Genomic DNA, 21,601 nt, shown 5'->3' on the forward strand with positions numbered 1-21,601 from the left:
GATAGTTGAAACTGTTTTTTCCATTCTTTTACTTCCAATTGTATTTACCTTTATATTTACTGTATTTAGATATAGTTAATCTGGCATTTAAGTCCAGTTTAACTGAATAAAATATTCTCTTAATTGAGGGAATATATTTATATGCTTGGTTTTAAATCTAGCACCTTGATTTTTTTGTTTTTTGCTTGTCCCCTGTCATATTTTTCTCCATTTTGCCTGCATGTAGACTGAGCAACTTCACTTTCACTTTCCACTTTCATGCATTGGAGAAGGAAATGGCAACCCACTCCAGTGTTCTTGCCTGGAGAATCCCAGGGATGGGGGAGCCTGGTGGGCTGCAGTCCATGGAGTCGCACAGAGTCAGACATGACTGAAGTGACTTAGCAGCAGTTTAATCAGAAAATGTTTCCTAGTACTTTATTATATTTTTCTCTAATGGGATTTTTGCTTTAATTTTATATTAACTTTTTAGCAGTTGCTTGAGGAATTGTAACATGCATCCTGATCTTTTTAGTACTTCACCTCTAATATAAAAATTTTGTAAAAATATAAGTCAATGTACCGTTCCTTCTCTGGTGTTAATTTAGTCGTATACTCTTACATCTATATGTAATTTGAACCCCAATATAAAGTGCTAATGACCGTGTTTCTTTAGACAAAGGTGGGGGAGAGACAAATTGGAAGATTGGGATTGATAAATACACACTACTATATGTAAAAAAAGATAACTAATAATCTACTGTATAACACAGGGATGTGTATTCAGTGCTCTGTAAGGACCTAATGTCCTGTGTTCAATCAGCAGGTAAGGTCCTTGTCTGGACACATTCTTCCTCTTGTGGAATTGTCCTTCAGAGATTTTAAAAGTAACTCAGTAACTCTGAGTTTATCAGTTCCTTCTAACGTGGTGGGAATTGAATGCTGATGTTTTCCCACCCAGCACTGAGCTGCTATTGCTCAAGTCTTTTAGCTTTCCTACTCTTCTAATTCTTTCCATTCAAAACCTGATTTCTATTCTTGCTCTGTGTATATCCAGATCAAAAATGAATCAAGATTTAAGTGGTTTATGTATGGAGGTTTTGGTGATCTCTGTTTTTGTTTCCTTTCTGGGGCATTCCTTTCTTCAATTTCTCACCTCCTTGGCAGCTCAGAACTTTTCTCTTAATCCTCATCTGAAAAGCCCTCATTTTTCTTTTTTGGCTTGAGCTCTATCCACCATATAATGTGAACATGAGAATGTCCTCAGGGAAAGAACTGGATCTCACATAGTTTGTTTCGTTGGCTTCAGGGTCATATCCCCGCTAATTTATACCTGCTTTTGATTGGTCTCCAATGACTTCAGTATGATTTTCTTTTATTTGATACAAGCTAGGCCATCATCATGGAAAGCGGTACTCCTTAACAACCTAGTCTTTCATCTCATGGTAACAACCTCCTAGTTCGCGTCCCAGCTTATAGACTTTCAACCCACTCCTCCCCACATACCTTGGCATATGGGACGTTCAAAGTAGATTTCCTAAAAAAAAAAAAAAAAAAAGGCAAGATCAGTTCTGCTTCTTTCCCCAGTGTAAACTATTCTAAGGCTTCATTTGCCTCCAATTTGAAGTTCATACCACTTACTAGGGTACATGCACAAAAACAATACTTAAAATATTTAGTAATTTATAAGTGCTCCAGACTGGGTGTACTGGCTGAATATCATCTCTGATGTATACTTCTGACTTTTTAAAATCTTCTATATCAAGTTGATATTTCCAGTCAAATTTCCCAACAATGCCTCCACTTAAATCTATTTCTGGCTTCCTGAAAAAGGCATTTTCTTCAAATTTGGCAAGATTTGAAATCAGTTTTTTTCTCATTATTATACATACCTAGATTGGTTTCCAAGGGTTGCCAAAACAAACTGGGAGGCAAAAAAAAAAAAAAAAAGTTGAAAGCTACTGTCACTCAGTTCTTGAGACTAGAAATTCAAAATCAAGGTGTCAACAGGGGCGAGTTCTTTCTGAAGACTCCAAGGGAGGAAACCTTTTTGACACTACCTAGGTTCTGGTGGTTTCCAGAGATCCTGGGTGGTCCTTGGTTTCTAGATGTATCAATCCAGTGTTTGCCTCCATCATGGGATGGCATTCTCCCTGCATGTCTCTGTCCACATTTTTTAAAGACATCATATTTTTTAAAATTAGAAGCAACCCTAATCTAGAATGACCTCATGTTAATTTCCTCACTTCCTAAAAAGGCTTTATTTCCAAATGAAGTCACATTTATAGGTTGTTCATAGAGATTTTTTTTTTTTTTTTTGGAGAGGGAGGATTATTCAACCCAGTAAATTATCGAAATCCTATCATTTCCCAATCAAATGGTTCTCCTCTTTGAGTGCTTTATTTTTCTTTCATAAAATGTTTCTCTGCGTTGAGAAGTGCTATGTCCCGTGCAGCATGCATTTCTTTTCTTGGCTGCCTCTTCCAACAATTTTGAGTCTTTGGAAGAAGACTGGTTTTTATTTATCTTTACATCTCTAGAGCCTCTTCAGTGCCTACCTTCGAGTAAATGCTTAATAAATATTTGATAAATGAATGATCTCAAAGGGAACAGAGAGAGGGTTTCCTTCTTCCTCATCCCTTAAAGCCCTCAAGCACCATTAACTTTCATACCATCATCTCATTCCTGTTGCCCACAGTTTTATTTTCACCAAGATGAAAAGAAATTGAAACTATATTCTTGGAGAATTAGAAACATAAACTGTGGTATCAGAATGGACTCTCTAAGTCAGAAAAAGTTAAAGATAGAAACATAATGTAAATCTTAAAATGTTACTGAGAATGTTAGTAATGGTATTGACTTAATTTTTCTTGCTAGGGGAGGACCATGACTAAACTCAATGTGTTGAAAAGTTCAGAGACATTAATCTTCTTATCTGTGCCCCAGAACTCCCCCTGCAAAGACAAATGAGCAAGCATTGATGAATGCTGCTTCATTAGGAGAATTTAAAAATGCAATTTGTCTTCATGAAAAGGAAGTATTTTTACATTTTCCATTTTACAATGAATCAGTGAAAAGAATTTTTCAACCATTACCCTTTGACTTAGAATGGCCTTTATGAACAGCATATCAGTGCAGTAATAGACTTGCTTTAGGGGAAATGTTGACAAAAAAATACTTTCTGGCAAAGCAATATCTATAATCCACCAGACTTGTCAAGACTCTTTTATAGTAATATTTTAGGGTGTTAAATACCCCTTTTTGTTTGCCTTCTAAGAGACAAGAAAAGTGAAAACGAAAAATAATAAAAAAGCAAATACACATAAAACAGCGTACCTTTAAAAGGAAGTTTTTAGGTTTGACCTAAAGTAGTTATATAGCTGTCCTAATTTTTACTCTGTCTCTATCCACATAATAAGATGTTAAACCATTTTATTCCCAGTGATTAGTGTGAAAATATGCAAGGTCCCCAGTGACCCAAGCATAAATATACCATGATTACTCTGCTCTTAGAGGGATATAAAATTTAAACAAACAAAGCCTTAATATCAGAAAGTGTTTTCTGGTTAACTGTCAAATAAATAGAAGATAAAATTATTCACAAATCCCCATCAAATAATCCATCTGATTAGTGAAGATTTTGTAGCCCCTGTATATGATAGTATCCATTCAAGTAATTCTCTGTGGCATTTGATCTTTGCTCCTATTGTTTAGTATATTTTAGTGTCCTTCAAAATCAGCCACGAGTTGGGAGATGAGGCACCAGGAACATTCCCTTATGTATTTGGATCGATCTGTAGTATATTTGTTATCAGCAATATTTTCTTTTTTTCATGACCATAAATATTGCCTGATGAACTTTGAGAAATTCTCCCCAATGAAAGGCTTTTTTTTTTTTTCCCCATCAGTACATGGATTGAGGCCTGGGATTCTGTTTCTTGAAGAACAACTTTAGGTGATTCTAATGCAGGTAGTTTAGGGACCACATTTTAAAAAATAGTCATGTCTGCTATTTAAGTAGGCTTTCTACAGGTAGATCACCGATTCTTCATTCCAGAAGAACACATGGAATTTTTGTTGTTATATCAGTGAATTTCCCTTATATCCTATTAATTTTACAAATATGGATACATTTTTTGGATACCACCAGCTGATTCCTCATCTCACCTCCTTCACCTAGACTCTCATGTACAATTGAATACTTCATTTCCTTCGACCTTGAGATTCAATTCTGTAAGGCTTTGAACTCCTTTTTTCCCTGAGTCCTTAGCCTCTTCAAAATTCATCTCCTCAACTCAAGTGCCCACCATCTGGAAAAAACATCACCATATTTCTCATCAGCTCTCCATATGGCTTTGAAACTCGGTTAAAACACATCTCCTTCTTCTCTGCTAAGGACCTCTTGATTTTTCACCTTTGAGTTATAACTTATCTTTATCTCAAAGTCTGCTAACCATGAAGACCATCTTTTAAAGAGGGTTTAACAAAAACTTTAAGGTTGAGTCCAAGGATGAAAATACTGATCATGCTAGAGAAAGACAAACCCTCTCTCCTTTGCAGATTAACTGTACATATGCACTCCTGTTCATTTTCATCACTGACCAAAATCTTCACCCTTACTTTTGGTCAGTATAGCATCTTCTAGAGTCAATTCGGTGTATAAACTGGCTTTATGAGGATGGTACATCATCTTTCTTCCTCTCCTTCTTTTCATGGGAGATTCTTCTGGAAAAGGATCTCCAGTCAGTGTGTTAAGGAGTGTGAAATGTGGTGTTATCAGAAAGGAAATGGAAATAAATTGCAAATTTGCATGAAAAATGAGTATCATGAAATATTGCACCAAAAGGTGATTCAAGGCCTAGGAAGCAAAAGATGTAAGAAAAAGACGTAGGGAGCAATGATGCATGAAATGTCGGAAACCACAGAGGAAATGCCTGACAAGATAGGTAGTAACAAGGTGAACAACATATCAAAGACTGGAAGGAACAGCCCTTGAGAAAAGGCAAGATGGATGAAGAGAAGGAGTTGCTGTGCATCTGGGAAGGAGTTTAATATACTCAGCTCAGTAACACCCTTAAGGGAAAAGATCCCAGAATTTATCTGAAAATACACTGTCATTATGAACAAATGTTACCACCAGAGAAGGGTTGGTGGAATTACTTAGAGAGCTTTTTTTCTCTCTGAGTCATAACTTTTTTTTTTTTTAAACCAGGATATTGATCAGGAACCCCTGAGGAATTGAACTAAAGCCAACAATGTAATAATCATTTGGGGAGTGCAAATTCTCTGGACCATAGCTGTTGAAATATTTTTCTGTAGATTTCAGTTCTTAAGGACTCGGGGGAAGAAAATGTTACCAGCGTAGATGCTGGTGGTGTTCCCTCTGAACCAGGTGGGAAGAAGCTGGTAAATTCTAAAGTGACTCTCATTTATAGGGAGACCCTATTGCAACAGGCTGCCTGAAGCCTTTCATTTCAGTGGGTGTTTGAGTTCTGCCTGCTCCTGTTGCTGCTGCTTCCAAATTTCCCAGTCAGTGAGGCTCCCGCCCCTCCACTGTGTCTGCCAGTGTTCTCCCTAATGGATGTAGCCATGTGGTTGTAGGGAGAGCAGCTCTTCCACTGGGGCGGATGCGTTTCTCCATCACACTGTGTAGCACTTCCCTCCCTACCACTTAGCCTGCCTGCCTGTGTGTGAAGGCGGTCCTTCCTACATGGCAGCTCCTGATGGAAATTAAATCATCTCACTTGCTTTATAAGGAGAGAATGAGGAGAGGCAGTGTGCATCCCAGGCAGGAATGAGCAGCTAGGATGATGGAGAACATGGAGACCCATTTAAGCTCCTCCGGTGTCAACAGGTTCCTATAGAACCTACAACTATTTCCTTGAAACATCCGCAGTAGAATTCTGATTTTGAAAGCTAGAATCCTTTGACCTGTGGCCCTGGTTAATTTTTTTTTTTCTTCTGTTTCTTTTAAATCAAAATTGACAGGAAGGAAAATAGGTTAAAAGAGTTATTTCCCTTTGCTACTTAATGAGATATGAAGCCTCAGCTTATGACTGAAAATAAAACTTTCCACTTGGGTAAACATAATTTTCTCTTTTTTTCCCCCCAGAAATAATCCCATTCATTTATAAGGATATAGTAATTTAGTATAAAATAATTCCCTTTCAACATCTTCTGTTGTAATTACTTGGCTATCTCCTTACTTCCTTTCTTCTGTGAATTCTGGACCATTCAGAGACTGAGCTGACAATACAAACTGTGCTGGAGGCTGAAGGGCTAGGCATGAAGCTCTCCAATGTCCAATGAAGCCAGAGACTCTTTTTTAAATTTTATATTGGAGTATAGTTGATGAACAGTGTTGTGTTAGTTTCAGGTAATTTACCAATCACAGACTCTTAATTCACCCTGCTCAGACATCGAGTTGGTAGAATTCATTGGACCCAAAGGTGGAGCAGCCCTTACACGTCACTTTTCAAGCCAAGGGAATTTATTCTTTCTTGAGGGGGGGTCAGGAGTGCCTCTCTGTTGCTCATATATCCACCTGCTGTGCATATCCAGGTGGAACTTCTGCTGGTCCAATGAAGAGCAAATGCATTCTATGCTGTTGTAATGGAGCTTCCAATCAGATGACTTTGGGGAAACATTTTATCTCTAGCTCATTTTTTTTTTCTTTCTCCATGTGCACTAGCTTTCCTTCAAGTAATAAGGTGAGGAGACAGAGAATTTATCCTTTAAAATTATCTGCACGTCCCTTATGGGGTTCCGTTGGTCTTGGATTTTGTCATTCTTAACACTCACTAAGCCACAGTTTTTCTTTCGCAAGCTTCTTTTGCATATATTAATATGCATTAAAATGCAGCAAACAGTTTGGGATAGGGTTGAAAACACCACATATTTATAGGTATATCAAGATTTCATTTCTCTTTTGTGGAAGAAACTCCAAAGTTTCCTACAGCTTGTTTAATATTGAAACTTAATGAGTCCACCTAGTGCTATTACTGAGAAAGTAATGGTAGCGTCTGCCAAGGAAGGGCCCCAGCCCCAGGGCATTGGGAGAGAGCAGCTAACCAGACTTTAATATAGAAAAATAGATAAATAGGGTGATAATTTAATAGGAAGGCAATGTACCTATCGTGCACCAGGAGAAAGCACAGCTGGAGGATTTGAAAGTGATTTGGAAGCAAAACCTCTCATTGAATTACAGATAAAAAAATTAAGTTAGGGGTTGGCAGTGGAGTGAAATCTGGTTGTGAGATTGTAGAAAAGGGATTGCTAGCTCTTCTGTTGCAAACTAGAATTCCTCTGAGTGTCCAGCCTGCCTTAAAAGTTTGCTTTGGGTTGAATCCAAGTAAACATTCTCCCCAGCCACACAACACACAACACACAACACACACACACACACACACACGCAACAATTTTTTCCTTTGGGCTTCCCTCATAGCTCAGTTGGTAAAGAATCCACCTGCAATGCAGGAGACCCTGGTTCAATTCCTGGGTCAGGAAGATCCTCTAGAGAAGGGATAGGCTATCCGCTCCAGTATTCTTGGGCTTCCCCTGTGGCTCAGCTGGTAAAGAATCCACCTGCAGTGTGGGAGACCTGGGTTCGATCCCTGAGTTGGGAAGATCTCTAGAGAAGGGATAGGCTACCCGCTCCAGTATTCTTGGACTTCCCCTGTGGCTCAGCTGGTAAAGAATCCACTTGCATTGTGAGACACCTGGGTTCGATCCCTGAGTTGGGAAGATCCCCTGGAAATGGGAATGGCTACCCACTCCAGTATTCTGGCCTGGAAAATTCCATGGACTGTATAGTCCATGGGATCACAAAGAGTTGGACACGACTGAGCGACTTTTGCTTTTCTTCTTCACTTAGTTGCCACATCTCTGTAGATGTGGTTTACATTGTGTTCTTACTAGCATAGATTAAGGGCTTCCCAGGTGGCACTAGTCATAAAGAATCCAACTGCTAATGCAGTAGATGGAAGAGATGCAGGTTTGATCCCTGGGTCAGGAATAGCCCCTGGAGGAGAGCATGGCACCCCACTTAGGGAAAAATAAATGTTTATAGGATACTTTAGCCTGTTTGGAGGCCAATTTGGGGTTTTGGCAGAAGACCTTTGTGTTCCTTGTATGTTACCAATTGATTTCTTGGTCTTATATTGTAGGTCAAATGAGCACTTATCTTGTGCTTGAGTTATAGAAAGATAAAAAACCTGAGATGGACCCAGCCAGGTCTTTCATTCAAGGAGCTCACAATCTAGAAGTAGGGAAAGAGCTCAATACCAGTATAAGCCCAAGTTTAGCCAGACCAAGATCAACGTTGAAAGAGAGGCAGTGACAAATGCTATGAGGGTTTGGGAGGGTGAGATGTTGATTTTTGTTGCTGAAAAAGGTCAGACTCTTCAATAGCATTGTTAGTACTCTATACTCTGTACATATTAAACTACAGACTTTGGGAAAGTTGTTTTTGAAGGACTTAATTTTTTTTTTTTTTACTAAACTATACATATCCTATTTTTCTAACATCTTCAAAGGTACTTCCTTCTCCTCTTTCTGCTGTTAGAGCACCCTCTTCACCTTCCATTGCTGATCATTAGAGGGTTGTGTGTAAGAAAATGTTTAGCCCTCACACTTCCTGAGACGGAGAAAGGTTGGGTCTGGCTTTTGGTTTCCCAGTCCTCAGTCAGTGACTGGCAATGCAGAACTGGTCCAGTTGATCTTTGCTCTCCAAAGACTTTGGTTTTGTGGTGCTAGTAGTAAAGATCCTACCTGGCGATGCAGGAGACATGGGAGATGTGGGTTCGATCCATGGGTCAGGAAGATCCCTTGGAGAACGAAATGTCAACCCACTCCAGTATTATTGCTTGCAGAATCCCATGGGCAGAGGAGCCTGGCAAGTTACAGTCCATCGAGTCACAAAAAGTCAGACACAAATGAAGCGACTTCACACACACACACACACACACACACACACACAAAAGAGAGAGATTTGGGAATACTGGAAAGAGATTCCTCTCCTATTCTGTGTTTAGCCAGCGGTGTGGTGGTCCTGGAGATCAATTCACAGCTGGGTGTTCTACAAAAGTTTAAAGCCAGACCCCCCTAAGCTTCTCTGAAGACATCAGGCACTGTTTGTGTATTCACATTTCTGTTTTTATGTACTTTCTTGAATTATACTCCTTGTGTACAGGTTCTGTCTTTTCATAGTTCCTTAAGGATAGGATATATTTCTAAATTATTACTGTATCTCTCTTGTATATATTTCTTGGAGCAAAAAGAGGCTTAGTTCTGTCTGGAATGGATGGATAGGGAGTTTTATTCATGGGTATTTTTAGACCTTTACTTAGACTTTGAACCTTATTTAAAATTGTTCTAAAAGAACCATTTTTGACAATTAAGATCACTATTTAAACTCCCTGGGACTCAGTTTTCTTATCTGCAAATGGAAGACTGAGACTTCAGACATGGAGATATTTTACTTGTTTCCGATATTAATGTTTCTGGACTTTGTAAGTCTCCATGAACTAAACAGCTTAAACAACTGTTGGAATATGGATTGCTTTTCCACTCACTGGGGAAAGGTGATGTCAAGTGGTATTCTTCCACCTGGAATCAGCATTTACTTGGTCACATGCACAAACTCGCCAGAGCTCTGTGGGAGTGTATACTTGAAGGTAATCAGTTTTCAGATTCATTTATCCTTTTTTCCTAAAATTGATGCTCTAGAAAGTTCTTTGTACTACCATCCTTCTTTCCCATTTTCCCATTCACAATTCCTCTGTTTGCACTTTATAAAGAAAACTCCATTTTCTACCTATAGGGATTCTTACTCTGGTTTATTGCCCTGGGAGGTAAAACCTTCTGAGCCACAAACAAGGGGCCAGAGGGAAAGACCTTGCTTCAGAGAGAAGTCCTGAGAGAGCAAAGCAAGAATTGTGGGGCCTTGCTGTAGCCAGGTGACAAGCCCTTGGCAATGCTTTATGCTTCTTCTAGCTGTCAATCTATATTTGAATTAAAACTTGGAAGATAGATGCTGGACATTAAGTTATTTATTAACAATTTTATTTGGACTCTGAGTTGAAATCAGTCTTTGTTTTTGACAAAAAAATACATCAATTCTTATTTGATTGAGTGGATGCAAAACTTTATTTTGCCAATCAGCTCAAGTGGAAGCTATGTATATCACATGTATGTGTGTTTGTGTGTACACACACATACGGATACATATCTGTGTGTGTGTGTATATATGTGTGTGTGTGTGTGTGTGTGTGTGTGTGTGTGTGTATCTATGTGTATCCCATGTGCCTCAGTGGTAAAGAATCCACCTGCCCTTGTATGAGACACAGGAGATACGAGTTCCTCGTCTGGGTTGGGAAGATCCCCTGGAGAAGGAAATGGCAATCAACTCCAGTAGTCTTTCCTGCAGAATCCCATGGACAGAGGAGCCTGGTGGGCTGTAGTCTCTTTGATTGCAAAGTTTCGGACATGGCTAAGCATGCATGCATTATGCACTATATACATATGTATATACACACACACCTCAAAGACATTATTGGTTCAGTTCTAGACCACTGCAATAAAGCAAATATTGCAGTAAAGAGGATCACACAAATTTCTTGATTTCTAGTTGAATATAAAATTATGTTTATACTATTCTGTAGTCCTTTAAGTGTGCAATAGCACTATGTCTATATAAACAGTGTATTTAGTTAAATTTTCTAAACTTTTTTTTTTTTTAACTAAAAATCATTACCATTGTCTAAGCCTGCTAGTTGAGATCTTTTCATTGGTAAAGGGTCTTGTCTTGATGTTGATGGTTGCTGACTGATGAGGGTGATGGTTGCTGAAGGTTGGGGTGACTGTGGCAGTTTTTGGGTTTGGCCTTGTCATGAGGCTTGTGGGATCTTAGTTCCCCAACAAGGGATTAAATCTGAATGCTGTCAGTGAAAGTTTAGAGTCCTTAACCACTGGACTGCCAGGTAATTCCTGGTAATTAAAAAAATTTTTTTAATTTATTTATTATTTACTTTTGGCTGTGCTGGGTCATTTTTGCTGTCTGAGCTTACCTCTAGTTCAGGTGAGTGAAGGCCACTCTCTAGTTGCAGTGTATGGGCTTCTCACTGCGGTGGCTTCCCTGCTGCAGAGCATGGACTCTAGAGCATAAGCTCAATATTTGTGGTACACGGGCTTAGTCGCTCCGTTGCATGTGGGATCTTCCTGGATTAGGGATTGGATCAAACCTGCGTCTCCTGAACTGGCAGGCCAATCCTTTACCACTGAGCCACCAGCGAGGCCCCTGGCAATTTCTTTAAGGCAGCAATGAAGTTTGCCTCATTGACTGACTCTTCCTTTCACAAGGTATATCTCTGTAGCCTGCAATATTTTTTGATAGCCTTCTACCCATAGTAGAACTTCTTTCAAAATTGGAGTCAATCCTTTCAGCCCTTTCCACTGCTTTTTCAACTAATTTTATGTAATATTCTAAATCCTTTGTTGTCATTTTAACAATCTTCACAGCATCTTTACCATAAATAGATTCCATCTTAAGAAACTTTCTTTGCTCATCCATAAAAAGCAACTCCTCATCCATTCAAATTTTATCAGAAAATTGCAACAATTTGGCCACATTTTTAGCTCTCACTTAAAAAAAAAAAGATTTTTGTATTAATATGAACCATTTTAAAAATCTTTGTTGCAATTTTTACAATGACAGCATATTAAAAAGTAGAGACATTACTTCGCCAACAAAGGTCCGTCTAGTCAAGGCTATGGTTTTTCCAGTGGTCATGTATGGATGTGAGAGTTGGACTATAAAGAAAGCTGAATGCAGAAGAATTGATGCTTTTGAACTGTGGTGTTGGAGAAGACTCTTGAGAGTCCCTTGGACTGCAAGGCGATCCAACCAGTCCATCTTAAAGGGGATCATTCCTGGGTGTTCATTGGAGGGACTGATGTTGAAGCTGAAACTCCAATACTTTGGCCAGCTAATGCGGAGAGCTGACTCATTTGAAAAGACCCTGGTGCTGGGAAAGATTGAGTGCAGGAGGAGAAGGGGACGACAGAGGATGAGATGGATGGCATTGCCAACACAATGGACATGGATTTGGATGGACCCTGGGAGTTGGTGATGGACAGGGAGGCCTGGCGTGCTGCGGTTCATGGGGTTGCAAAGAGTCGGACACGACTGAGCGAGTGAACTGAACTTACAATATTGTTCTGTATTATGTTTTGGTTTTTGGCTGCAAGGCATGCAGGATCTTAGCTCCTTGACCAGAGATCAAGCCCACACCTCCTGCAGTGGAAGGAGAAATTCCAACTGCTGGACAAACAGGAAATCCCAAGCCTCCAATTTTAATTCTAATTCTCATGCTATTTCCACCACATTTGAATTACTTCCTCTACTGAAGTCTTGAGCCCCTAAAAGTCTTCCATGAGAGCTGGAATCAACTTCTTCCAAATTCTCATTAATGTTGACATTTTTACCTCTTATATCATGAGTCCTAAGTGTTTTTGATGATATGGGCTAGTTGATCTTTTCCAGAACGTTCTCAACTTACTTTGCTCAAGTTCAAAACTAAAATCACTCTCTATAGCAGCTATAACCTTGCAAAATGTGTTTCTTAAAGAATACGACTTGAACATTGAAATTACTCCTGATTCATGGGCTACAAAATGGATGTAGTGTTAGCAGGCATGAAAACAACACAAATCTCCTTGTCCATCCTCATCGGTACTCTTGGATGACTAAGTGCTTTATCAGTGAGCAATAACATCTTGAAAGAAATCTTTCTTTCTGATCAGTAGGTCCTAACAGTGGGCTTAAACTATTCAACAAACCATATTGTAAACAGATATGCTGTCATTCAGGCTTTATTATTTCATTTATAGAGCACTGACAGATTCTTAATGCCCCTAAGGTTTTCAGAATGATGAAAGTGCATTGGCCGCAGCTGCTCTGATAGCTCCTAACAAGATAATCAGCCTGTCCTTTAAAGCCTTGTTCCCAGGCATTGACTTCTCCTCTCTAGCTATGATCATATTTTCTTCCACAATAAGGCTGTTTTGTCTACACTGAAAATTGGTTGTTTAGTGAAGCCACCTTCATTAATTATTTTAGCTAGATATTCTGGATAACTTGCTGTAGCTTCTACATCAGCATTTGCAGCTTCACCCTGCATTTTTATTTTATGGAAATGCTTTCTTCCTTAGACTTCAGGAACCAACCTCTGATGGCTTCAAACTTTCCTTCTGCAGCTTCCTCATCTCTCTCAGCCTTCATAGAACTGATGATAGTGAGGGCCTTGCTCTTGATTAGGCTTTGGCTTCAGGGAATGTTGTGGCTGGTTTCGTGTCCTATCCAGATCACCAAAACCCTCTCAGTAATAAGGCTGTTTCACTTTCTCATCATTCATGTGTTCCCTGGAGGAGCACTTTTAATTTCCTTCAAGAACTTTTCCTTTGCATTTACAGCTTGGCTAACTGGTGCAAGAGGCCTAGCTTCTGGCTTATCTTGGTATTTGACATCCCTTCCTTACTAAGCTTAATCATTTCTAGTTTTTGATTTAAAGGAAGAGACATGTGACTCTTCCTTTCACTTGAACCCTTAGAGGTCACTATAGGTTGTTAATTGGTGTAATTTCAATATAGTTCTGTCTCAAGGAATAGGGAGGCCTGAAGAAAGGGAGAGGAATGTTGGAATGACTTGTTCATGGAGCAGAAACACACAGAACACATATTTATTGTTTGCTGTTTTATGTAGGTGCAGTTCATGGTGTCTCCAAACAAATAAGATCAGAGATCCCTGGTAACAGTTCTCCATAACAAATATAATAATAATGAAAAATGTATAAATATTGCAAGAATAACCAAAATGTGACAGAGAAGAAAAATGGCACTGGTAGACTTGCCCAAAACAAGGTTGCCACAGACATTTAATTTATAAATGAACTATGAGGGAAGCACAACAGTATCTTTAAAGTACAGTAAAGCAAAGCAGAATAAAAACAGCTATATCTGAATATTGAGGTACATTTTCAGCTCCAAAGTTGTGACAAATAGCACATATTTAAAGTACATCCAGAATACATAATACACTGAAGTTGTACCCTTTGCAACCCCATAGTCTTATGATGGAAAATATGTAGATACGTACTGAACACTATGGAAGAGGGTACATATATGTCCTAAAACTCTAGTGTGGGCTCTAGAGACAAAAGTTTGAAGATTCCTGAATCAATGTAAGATACTACATTCTCAGTCATGTGTCCGAATCCTTGTGATCCCATGGACTGTAGCCCACCAGGCTCCTCTGTCCATGAAATTTCCCAGGCAAGAATACTGGAGCGGGTTGCCATTTCCTTCTACAGGGGATCTACCTGATCCAGGGATCAAACCTGAATCTCCTACATTGCAGGCAGATTCCTTACTGTCTGAGCCACCAAGGAAGCCCTATACAGTTAGTATTAGTTCTCTGTCTTGTAGATAATGATAAAAATATGGGAAAGGCATGGTGTATATGGATTTACCTAGTAGGACAGACTTCAGATTAAACCATCTGGGAAATAGGTGATACCAACATCCAGGTTACCTGCTGTCTACACTAGCAACTGCACATTCCTGCAGGAAAATCATTCAACAGATAGATTGGGTCCACTATACATTTGTGATCTGAAATCCTAAATTTGCTTTCTTTACTTACAGCAATTCTACTACAGTTTAAACATTTCCTGTTCTCTATACTCATATTTTAAACCATTTTGACTCCTTCCAAACCTAGTTTCACCTCTTCCCTTCAGTCTTAATGAATGAATTTGCTTCTTACTTCACAAAGAAAATGAAGATAACACAGGTGATATATCCCTTACATTTTGCTAGCTACCCTGTACACACATGTAAATTTGCAGTGATTCTGCCTTCAATTCTTGTTTTCCTCCAGCCATAGCTTTAAAGGAGCCTTCCTCTTTTTGAATATTTATTTTTATTTATTTATTTGGCTGCACCGGCTCTTAGCTGTGGACACCTGGGATCTTCAATCTTTGTTGTGGCACATGAGCTCTTAATTGTGGCATGTGGGATCTAGTTCCCTGACTAGGGATCAAACCTGGGCCCCCTACATTGGGAGCTTGGAGTCTTAGCCACTGGACCACCAGGAATATCCCATAGCCTTCCTCTTGGGTAAGACCCAGCTCCACATGTGGCTGTATTCCCATTCCCATATGACTTTGTTCTTTCTTTCATCTTCATCTCTGCTCACTCTACTCTTTCCCATCACCATTGAAACACTGAAGTGTCCCCTGTCTTTAATAAAAAAAAAAAAGAACAGTAATTATTTTATATATTATAAAAATATAATATATATATATATATATATATATATATATAAAGGATATTATAGTATCTCTCAAATGGCACTTAACTTTTCAGACATTATTTTTTGTCTCTCATTCGTAATCCTCTAAAGTATTATTAACCTTCACCTTTCATATACTGTCAACTTCATTCAATTCTTAGCTCATTCTAATCTGGCTCCCACCCTTGTCTCTCTTTGTAGAAAATATTTTTGCCTAGGTGACCGTTGACTTACACGATGTTAAATTCAATGAGAATGTTTTAGTCCTTAACCTATTATCTTATAAATACTTGGTTCTTTTAACAGGTCCCCTTTTCTTTTATTCATTTATTTGCTCTTAACTTTCATGATGTCACACACCAACTTTCCTTCTGTCTCCCTCCTTTGCTACGTAGGCCTCCCTGTAGCTGCCTGACTTAAGTTGCAAACATTTGCCCACAACGTGACCTCCTTCTAAACTATCTTCCTAAATAATCTCATTCGTTTTCATGATTTCAGTTGTTATTTATGTGCAACTGGCTTCCAAATTTTAACCCCTAAGCTTTGAACCCATATATCTGCTTGCTGATGTGGCATCTTCTATCAGATATCCCGGAGGTATCTCAAACTCATCTTCAGGACTAAATTTATCTTCTTTCCCCTGAATCTAGCTATGTTTCAGTGAATGACACAAACATATATCCAATTACAGAAAGGAGAAATCTAGTACTTTCTTGGTTCTTGATTTTCTTTCAACCTTCAGATATAAGCTATCTGGAAGATTTGAACTACTAAAATTCTTTTGTGGCCCTGTCTTTCCTTTTGGCTTACTTCCACCACCCTGCTTTAAGACATCAATATGTTTTCTGTGGGGTCACTAAATAACATTTATTCTGTATACAGACACAAATTCTGGTGCATTTTCCACTATAGCCAGAGTGTTCTTTCAGGCAAAGAAAAACAAAACCAAGCCTAACAATATTGCTTTCTTGGTGAAATCTTTCATGTTTCCCATTGTTCATAATATAGACAACAGTAGCCTTACTGTGGTTCTTGCATGATTGGTTTTGACAATTCCATTCACATCCCATGTCTTTGCTATGGCAATTTTAGCCTGATTATTTTCCAGTCTTCAAGCACTCCAGGCTTTCTCCTAAAACAATCCCTTTGTACCTGATCTTTCTTCTTTATAACATGCTCCTATTAAAAATCTTTGCACAGTAAATTTTCATTAATTCTACAGCATGGTCCCAGAGTCTTTTCCTAATCAACCTCAAGATGTACTGAATGACAGTTTGCATTTTTACTTTAGGGTTTGTTGCATTTTTTTGTACTATAATATCTTGGTAATTTTTAGGTTGATGCTTCTACCCTTTCTAGAATGCAAGCTCCATAACGGTAGCTGCTGCTACTGCTAAGTAGCTTCAGTTGTGTCCGACTCTGTGCGACCCCATAGACAGCAGCCCACCAGGCTCCTCTGTCCCTGGGATTCTCCAGGCAAAAACACTGGAGTGGGTTGCCATTTCCTTCTCCAGTGCATGAAAGTGGAAAGTGAAAAGTGAAAGTGAAGTCGCTCAGTCGTGTCCGACTCTTTGCAACCCCATGGACTGCAGCCTACCAGGCTCCTCCATCCATGGGATTTTCCAGGCAAGAGTACTGGAGTGGGGTGCCATTGCCTTCTCCGTCCATAAGGGTAGAATTGTGTTTATTTTGTTCACAACTGTTTGTCTAGTGTCTAACAGACTGAAGCACTGATTGTAGGCACTCAGTATCTTCTAGTTGAATTAATTAACTATAAGGATATCAACAACTACCATGGCAATATTCTACAGGTTATGCACTTATGCTTTCTATACATCCACCCAGTCTTTTAATATATGCAGTACAGTGTATTCAAGAATCAAATAAACCTTCATGTCAAACAACTGGCCCTCAGAAACTGTCCAATCTAACCAAACAGCCTAGTGGAACAGTATGGATCAGGGAAGTTCTATCAGCCAACCCTCTTGCAGTAAACAAGTGTAACTCTGGTTAAAATGTAAACACAAATTACTTAAAGACCCTGGAATGCGAACAAGAACAGAAATATTTTAGAGGAGAGTTGACATTTGGAAGAAGGAAAAAGCACAGAATGAGTTATCTGCTTTTACAACCTTTAAACTGAGCCAGGCCACAGTTGGTGCTACATGGAGTGACTAAAACTCTAATACAAAACCTATGTCTTTCTGGCCCCCTAGAAGACAAACTGTGGGCAATCATAGCCACTGGGAAATAAGAAGGAGGGTCCCAGAAAGCCAGTGTCCAGAGAGGGGCAGTTCTAAATAGCATGTATAAACTCCACTCAAAAATCTGCCTCATCCCTAAAACTTGCATATGCAGAATAGATTTAATATAGGCCTAGAACAAAATAACAGAATCAATATTTTAGATGCAACCTAAGAGACAAAATTAGTGACGGGAGGCCATGGCACCCCACTCCAGTACTCTTGCCTGGAAAATCCCATGGATGGAGGAGCCTGGTGGGCTGCAGTCCATGGGGTAGCGAAGAGTCGAACACGACTGAGCGACTTCACTTTCAGTTTTCACTTTCATGCTTTGGAGAAGGAAATGGCAACCCACTCCAGTGTTCTTGCCTGGAGAATCCCAGGGACGGGAGAGCCTCGTGGGCTGCCGTCTATGGGGTCGCACAGAGTCAGACACGACTGAAGCGACTTAGCAGGAGAAAATGACACTATACACTTTACATGAATATAGCAGAATCCAGATACTTTATAACGTTGCTCCCACAATGTCCAGGATACATGCTTACATTACACAACTTACAAACAATCAGAAAAGAGTATGACTCATTCTCAAGAAAAAAACAACAGCAGAGATGATGAAATTAGCAGATAAGAATTTTAAAACAGATTTTACAACTATGCCCAATGATTCAAGGCAAAATGTTTATAATGAAAAGGTAATATATTTAATCAGAGAAAGAGAAACTGTAAGAAAATCAAATTTTAGAACTTTTAATAGAATGCCTGGAATTAAAATGTTCATTGAATGTATTTAACAGTAGAACAGAAGTGACAAAAGACAGAGGCAGAGAACATGAAAATAGAGAATCAATAATTATCTGACATGAACAATATAGATAAAATATTGAGAAAAAATTGACAAAACCTCAGGGATCTGTGGGACAATTACACATTGTCTGCTGCTGCTGCTGCTAAGTCACTTCAGTCGTGTCCGACTCTGTGTGACCCCATAGACGGCAGCCCACCAGGCTCCCCCGTCCCTGGGATTCTCCAGGCAAGAACACTGGAGTGGGTTGCCATTTCCTTCTCCAATGCATGAAAGTGAAAAGTGAAAGTGAAGTCGCTCAGTCGTGTCTGACTCTTTGTTACCCCATGGACTGCACCCTACCAGGCTCCTCCGTCCATGGGATTTTCCAGGCAAGAGCACTGGAGTGGGTTGCCATTGCCTTCTCCACACATTGCCTAACATAAGTCAGTTATCTAACATATGGACAGGTGGGACAAGGGGGCTTAAAATTTATTTGAAGAAATAATTGCCATAAATTTATTGATTCAAGAAGCTCAGCAAACTCAAGAAATATAACTTTAAGAAAATCGCACTCAGGGATATCAAACTCAATTAATGAAGACTAAGGAAAAACGTATTAAAGCAACTGGAGAAAAATGGCATTACATAATAAGGGGAGGAGTCAGTGATCCAAATGGTGACTGATTTCTGATCAGAAACTATGCAGGCCAAAGACCAGTACTGGAAGTCCAGCTAGAATTCTGTTTCCAATGAAAATATCTTTCAGGAATGATGGTGAAAATAAGACATTTTCAGATAAAAGAGAAATAATGGGATCTACCATTAGTGGATGTACATTGAAAGAAATCATAAAGGAAGTTCATCATCATTATGGGCTAGGACACCTGATTGAAACTCAGATCTTCAGGAAAGAACAAGAGAATGGAAGTGATAAATATAGATATTTGTAAATATAAATGACTTATTTTTCTCAATTTTCTATCTGATGCTTAGTTCTGTATAGAGTGTATAGTAAGGTGCACAAAAACACATTAGCTATTATCATTATCATTACTAACCTTATTTTCATCATTGTTGCCATTTGCCTGGAGTGCCAGCTGTGTGATAAATGTCATAGGTATGACTTGGGAATCTATGATGATTTTGGAAAATTGTTAAGTGATCTGGGGATTCTACATCCTCGCTGGGAACGTGACAGCACTTCACAGTTGACGCTGCTGTGCGATTGCCTCTGGTGCCTTTGCCTGCAGTGTTTGTGGGAAGCAAAGCACTGACAGCACAGCACAATGGCTTCATGGAGCAGATTGTTAAATACTATCTAATGTGGTGATTTATCCTGTTTCTTTACACATTTCTTCTTGAAGTGAGTTGGGATTTTTTTTTTTTAAAGAATTCTTGGTGTAAGTGGGAAATAGAACTAATGGTGGAAGAAATAGCACTGGCTCTCGAATGGGTGGTATTTCTGATCTTTGCTTTGTGACCCACATGGAAGACAGGAGGCACAGCAGAAATGATGTACTGTGTACAGCAGTGCATGATGCCAATGAGCCACCATGATGCTTCTGTGCCAAAGCAAGACGCCTTGCTGACCTTGCTGCAGGAACACAGAAGTAGCTAAAATGGTTTAGAACAATAAAACACTTAGCACTTGGGGATCTAGCTATGCTAGGAAGGCACTGCTTTTTAAAATGGAAAGCTCTGACCGGCCAGCAGAAAGTAGCAATATCTTCAGCTCCTCAAAAGAGAAGGTGGGAGAGTGTATGAGTGTGTGTGTGTGTGTTTATGTGTGTGTGTGTGTGTGTGTTTGGAAGGGGAGGCTTCAATTCAGGACCCAGACACTGATAACTTTATTAAATATTGATTTTTGAAATAAATCTATATATTCACTAAGCCATGAGCCAAAGAAGATCAGAGTTGTGATAAAAGTAATTATTAGTAGTATTTCAGTTTTATTGCAAACAAAATGAATCGGTATAATCTATGTAGATAACTATATAAAAAAATAGCTGCCATCTGTATCCCACTTGGAAAGTGGTGTCACTCTTTTCTCTGTGACAACAAGGTCTGAGCGCGCTAATAGTTTGGATTTTTTGTGGTTTCAGGGGCCAGAAAAACCAGAATTTCTGGCCCTCTAACAGATTTTCAAAGACTATTAACCCAGGCTCAGAGACAAAGGGGCAGAATTTGTGGCAAGCAGGACCTGGGAAAATATTCTGTTCAATGAAACAAGACAGGAAATGGCCACTTGAACGAAGATCAGGAGTAAACAGTGGCCTTGCTAACTTAATGCAACGTTTATTTGGCATCAAGAGTCCATCAGACTCTGGGGAGCCAGGGAGCCTTCAACATCAGTCACCTCTGTAGAGTTTAACGAGGAGAAACTACTGATTCATGCAAGAAACGTTTCCCAAACTCAAAGATGCAAATGTCAGCACAGGGAGGGCCTGCTTCTGGTTCGAGAGCATCACCTTCGGAAGGGACTGCTTTGACAATGATGAGCTGCTCATCACTTCAAGTGTTGAGCCAGGGGCTAGATGAATTATCTCCTGGGGCCATGCTATGTCTGGGGAATTGCGTTAGGTCAGATGTCTCTGCAGCATTAAGCATCCTATACTTATTCTATAGGTACAGATCTTCTTTATATACTATATGCTTTTGGAATGTATTGAGACCCATATTCATGTTGTTTTTGATGATGATACCAGCTGCCATTCACTGAAATAGAGTATATTCCAGGCACTGTAGCGGGTATTCAGTTCAGTTCAGTCTCTCAGTCGTGTCTGACTCTACAGTCCCATGGACTGCAGCACACCAGGCTTCCCTGTCCATCACCAACTCCTGGAGCTTACTCAAACTCATGCATTCACTGAAATAGAGTATATTCCAGGCACTCTAGCAGGTTTTAAGCTATCCAAACATATAATCCCTACCACTACCCTAAGATACTGCTATTATGTCCATTTTATGGATATGGAAACTGAGGCTTAGAAGAATAAGATGTTTCCTGCTCTTAAATAGTTCAGAGTGAGATAAGACTTACAAAGTTATCGAAATACCTAAGATGTTCCTGCTGACACATGACGGTGTGAGGACTGTTAAAAAACAGGATACATGATGCACGCGACAAGTATTCATCAACCAGAGACACAATTAGGGGCGGAGAAGCAGCTTTATGGTGGAGGTGGGAGATGCATTACTTAAGAGGATGGTCTATCTGGCCAAGTAAGTGGAAGGTTTATGCTT

The sequence above is a fragment of the Bos taurus genome, chromosome 11 (assembly GCF_002263795.3).
Source record: "Bos taurus isolate L1 Dominette 01449 registration number 42190680 breed Hereford chromosome 11, ARS-UCD2.0, whole genome shotgun sequence".
NCBI lineage: Eukaryota > Metazoa > Chordata > Mammalia > Artiodactyla > Bovidae > Bos > Bos taurus.